Below are 6,000 nucleotides of genomic sequence, written 5' to 3' on the forward strand. Positions count from 1 at the left end.
TAGGACTCGGTATGGTCATTATGAGTTCCTAGTTAAGCCTTTTGGGAATGACCAACACTCCAACAATGTTTATGGACCTCATGAATAGTGTTTACGAACCGTACTTGGATAAATTCGTGATAGTATTTATCGATGATATATTGATATATTCACGAACCAAGGAAGAACACGGTTAACACTTGCAAATAATCTTGGAACTACTAAGAAAAGAAAAGTTGTACGCCAAATTCTCTGAATGTGAATTTTGGATTAGAGAAGTACACATTTTTACATGTAGTTAGTAACAAAGGGATTCATGTCGAACCCTCCAAGATTGAAGCAATTAAAAATTGGGAAGCGCCAAAGACGCCAACAGAAGTGCGTCAATTCTTAGGACTTGCTGGCTATTACTGTAGATTCATAGAGAATTTCTCCAAAATAGCCAAGCCGCTTACAACACTAACCCAGAAGGATACGAAGTTCAACTGGGAAGACAAACAAGAAGCTGCTTTTCAGAAACTGAAGCAAATGTTGTGTAGTGCACCAATCCTATCCTTTCCAGATGGGACAAAAGATTTCGTCGTATACTGCGACGCATCAAATCAAGGATTGGGATGTGTGTTGATGCAAAGAGGAAAAGTCATCATTTATGCATCACGACAACTTACGGTGCATGAGAATAATTACACTACCCATGATCTTGAATTGGGAGCTGTAGTTTTGCACTAAAAATTTGGAAACATTACTTATACGGTACTAAGTGTACTATTTTTACCGACCACAAGAGTCTCCAACACATCTTCAACCAAAAAGATCTTAATATGAGAAAACGAAGATGGGTCGAATTGTTGAATGATTACGAATGTGAGATTCGTTATCATCCAGGAAAGGCAAACGTGGTAGCAGATGCCTTGAGCCGGAAAGAATATATTAAAACCCGACGGGTACGAGCATTAACCATAACTATCCATTCTAACTTTGCCACACAAATTAGAGAAGCTCAACTTGAGGCTCTGAAAGAAGAAAACATCAAGAACGAAGATTTGCGAGGAATGGAAAAGCAACTTATACAAAAAGATGACGGAACACGACACTTTATGAACCAAATTTGGACACCTAAGTTCGGTGGAGTCAGGGACTTGGTCTTAGAAGAGGCCCACAAGTCCATATATTCTGTGCATCCAGGATCTGACAAAATGTACTTAGACTTAAAAGTACATTATTGGTGGCCACACATGAAGGCTGGAATTGCTATTTATGTGAGAAAATGCTTGACTTGTTCTAGAGTAAAGGCAGAACATCAAAGGTCTTCAGGTTTACTTCAAACAACCGGAAATACCTGAATGGAAATGGGAGCAGATATCAATGGACTTCATCACTAAGTTACCCAAAACTCCTAGTGGGTTCGACACTATTCTGGTAATAGTCCATAGATCGACAAAGTCCGCCCATTTCTTACCAATTAAGGAGAACGGCAAGATGGAGAAGCTGACTAGAGTTTATCTTAAGGAAATTGTCAGATTGCATGGAGTTCCAAATTCTATTATTTCTGACCGAGATAGTAGATTCACTTCACGATTTTGGCAATCTCTACAAAAATCCTTAGATACACGTCTAGATATGAGTATAGCTTACCATCCACAGAATGATGGTCAGAGTGAGAGAACCATTCAGACTTTAGAATATATGCTCCGAGCCTGTGTTATTGACTTGGGAAATGCATGGAATACTCATTTACCGTTAATTGAGTTTTCCTACAACAATAGTCATCACACCAGCATCAAGACTGCACCATTTAAGGCTCTTTATGGATGAAAATGTCGTTCCCCAGTGTGTTGGGCAGAAGTTGGAGACACACAATTGGCTAGAGAACATATAGGTGATACCTTATGTGCCGAGCCAGAAATAATCCACGAGACAAACTCAAAAGATCGTGCAAATTAAGGATCGATTCAAGGCAGCACGTGATCGTCAGAAGAGTTATGCTGACGTAAGACGTAAGCCTTTAGAATTCCAAGTTTGAGATAAAGTAATGTTAAAGGTCTCTCCTTGGAAAGCCGTAAATCGATTCAGGAAACAAAGCAAACTAAACCCACGGTATATAGGACCTTTTTCTGACAAGAATTGGTTCTGTCGCATACCAACTCAAGTTGCCTCAAGAACTAAGTAATGTGCACGATGTTTTTCACGTATCAAATCTCAAAAGATGTCTTTCGGATGACACTCTTGTTGTACCTCTCGACGAGATACAAGTCAATACCAAACTCAACTTTGTATAAGAACCTGTCAAAATCATGGATCGATAAACCAAACGATTAAAACAAAGTCGTATTCCCATAGTGAAAGTTCGATGGAACTCTTTACGAGGACCTGAATATACTTGGGAATGTGAATATCAGATGAAACAAAAATACCCCCAACTATTTAACAAAACCCCATCCACAAGATAAATTTCGGGACGAAATTATTCTAACGGGGGGAGAATGTAACACCCGTCAAAATTAGGTCAATAACAATCACATGTGATTATGCCAATCATGTAATGTGATTTTGTTAAACTAGTAATGTGATAAACTTACTATGTAATTCATGTTAAAGTATGAACTTTCATGATACAACTCAAAGTATACGTTCATACGATTACAAAAATATAGAGAACATCTAAATCTGACTTCGCGTGAAGAAATTATGATAAATTCTAACACTATAATGCCTTATAACAAGAGGGATTTAAAATAGACTTAGAATTAGCTATTGGAGTCTAAACGAAAGTCGTAGTACTCGGAATTACCTACGCGTGCATATAAAGAACGCCGAAAACGGAGTTCGTATGCAAAAGTTATGGCCTTCCGAAGATGCAGCTGTCAGAAACCCTAATTTGACTGAACTCACGACGTGAGCATCAAAAATTCACGACGTGAGGAGTCAACAGACACTAATCGGAGCTAGAAAACACGCGTTAAGGCTATGGGTTGACTCATGGAAGTTCACGACGTGAACCTATCATGTTCACGACGTGAATGGCCCCAGAACACCCTATAAATAGCGATCAAAGCTCATTCAATCCTTACACCTTCTCCTTTCATTCTCTCTCGTTTCTGAAGGCCGTTTTCCCTTCTCGAGCCTGACAACAACGACCCTCTGGCTGTTTAGATTCTGTAATCACGCTATTAAGGTGAGTTTCACGGCCCCACTTTTTAATGTTTTCGGGGGGAAACGCATGCTAAATATTATATATATACGTTATTATTATGTCTATATGATAGTATATTAGTATCAACGTAGATAGTTATAATAACCGGGATATAGTTATTTCGTATATGAAATTATACAACTATCGTAAAGTTGTTAGTATGTTATTGTTATAATAGTGTACTAATGTAGATCTTGAGTTATACTTAGGATTCTATATATATTATGTGTGCGATATAGTTCCAGAGTTATACTCGGAAGTTCTATATGTTAATTGATAAATATGTTGTTATTGTTGGTTTTATGTCAAGATAAAACCATGTATGTTATATGTTGTTGTTATTGGTTTTATGTCAAGATAAAACCATGTATGTTATATGTTGTTGTTATTGTTTTATGTCAAGATAAAACTGGATATGTTATATGTTGTTATTGTTAGTTTTATGTTAAGATAAAACTTAGTATTGCTATTGATAGTTTTATGTCAAGATAAAACTAGGAACGTTATATGTTGTTATTATTGGTTTTAGGTCAATATATAACCTGGTTTTACTCCAAGATATAGCTGTTATACTGCCTAAATGTTATGAAGTTAGGAGTAATGTTTAAAAGCATAGTCTAGTGACTTAGGGTTTTAGACATGAAAATGCTTTTGTTGTTAGAGCTATAGGAAGCCGTCAAAGTCTACATGAGCTACCTCATTCATCAACTAAGATTGGGGATCTTAGTGGAAGTCCTCTGACCTGTAACCGTTAATCCCGTGTGAGCGAGGAAGTCGTGTATGAATAAGATACGGGTTGACGACCCCACTCGTGGTTGTTAATTACAACCCAAGACAAGCGAGTGACGATTCGTTCCTTTTATTTTTATTCCGTCGTCGATGAAGCGCGCGGTGTTGTTTCTCATGGTAAATCATGAGTGTATTGTTTCTCATGGTAAATCATGAGTGTATTGTTTTGTCAGAGGTTTTGTTGTCAAGCAGCGGTTACAGACTCATGGTAGCAAATTGTTAGAAGCATTATACTTTGTCGTTATACAAGTATTAATGTTAAGTATAAGTTTCCCCTAGTTATACCCTAGGTACTACTTGTATATTAAGTAGATAATTATACCTAACACACATACTCGTATAGAATTGAAATAGATTTATACGTAGCGGTTTTACTCGTATAGAATTGAAATAAGATTTATACGTAGCAACTTTCGTTTGTATGGAATTACAAACACTTATATTCATAGTATATGAGACTTATAGGTAAACTACTTATTTGGTAAGTAAACTTTTATACCTAGGATATATATATACTAAACGTTGGAGAGTCAAAATGATACTTTCAAAACTATACTTTTGAACTTGGAAAATATATTATTTTTATATGGAGTCAAAACCTGTGGACTCACCAACTTTATGTTGACGTATTTTTAAATTGCATGTGTTCTCAGGAAGTTGATAACTATGATACGAGAAATGACGTTACACTGCCCGGTGTTTCCGCCGACGGCCGGGGTGTGACAACTAGTTTCTCTCTCTAAGCCCCGTAACCCCCCCCCCCTAAAGTCTAGGTAAACCCCCTAGCATTCGAAGGAAGCCCCGAGGCCCCCGAAGTCCCGAGAAAAAGGGTCTTTCGGTTCGGAAACGCTGCTCCAAGCGAAGCCCGGTTTTCTATAAAACCCGCTGTAAGTGAGCTACGCCTATGCTATTTTTAATATAGCTTTTATTTAATTATAGTAACATTATTAGGACCTTAAAATAAGTATTTGGGCTATTATTATGGGTTATATAAGTATTGTTTAATGCATATATAATAGTAATAATAGCTAGACTATTATTTAGTCACGGTTAACGTTAGACTAAACCCTAGTGGTATTTATACTAGGTTTTGTCAAGGGAAAAATTGTTTTGAGATAACGAAGCGCTGTCCGAGTACCGAGTCACCACCCTAACAGGTGAGTGCATAGTCACTTTCAACTTACACATAGATATGAAGTATTTAATATAAATTACGTGCTATGTGTGCATATTGTCTGAATACTTGCTGTCTATGCTGATGAAAGATTTTTATACAAAATGTTGGGGTAAAACATGGGTAGATGTAATAGACGATGTGTGATAAAATGATGAGAGGCCTCGATGTTGTTGTTGTTGATTCTATCATCTAGCGGAGTATGGATGACAACCACGGACTCTTCAAGACAGTCCAATGGAACGCTAGCAGGCTCGCAACCTGTAAGTGTTTGTGAACGATGTGTTCACCGGTGTACTCCATCCCCCTCATGGTTGCCTTTAGGAAATTTATTGCTGAGGAACCCCCTTAGCAGTAGTGTCCATCCCAATGATGATCCTTATGCTAGGTCCCTTATGATAGGTGTTTAGGGACGTAAAGTGAGGTAATCGGGTTATTGTTGGTTGATGAAATTAATAAACTTATTTATTGTGGGTTGAAAACCCTATGTGCTAACCAGACTCCCAAGCCTGACCCACTCAGTTTCTTGTATTACAGGTAGTGGTGTACGAGCATAGATATGATGTTTGGGATGAGAGATTACGGATATAGGCATGTAGATATGAATAAATGTAGTAAGGCTTATATTGTACTGTTTATGCTTTTGATCTGTATCGAACATGACATCCCGATGTTTTTTAATGAAATACATTTCTACGGAAATGCTTTGATAAATCTTTATCATATTTTATTTTGGGAACAAATTCCGCAACACTTTTATTTAAAATGTTACTCTAATTTTTAAACAAAACATAAACAAAATCGGTATTTTCTGGCCGTGAAAATGGGGATGTCACACAAACCGCCATAAAACCCAAACTTAACC

This window comes from Lactuca virosa, chromosome 5, assembly GCF_052849685.1.
Source record: "Lactuca virosa cultivar CGN04683 chromosome 5, Lactuca_virosa_CGN04683_v6, whole genome shotgun sequence".
In the NCBI taxonomy this organism is placed as follows: domain Eukaryota; kingdom Viridiplantae; phylum Streptophyta; class Magnoliopsida; order Asterales; family Asteraceae; genus Lactuca; species Lactuca virosa.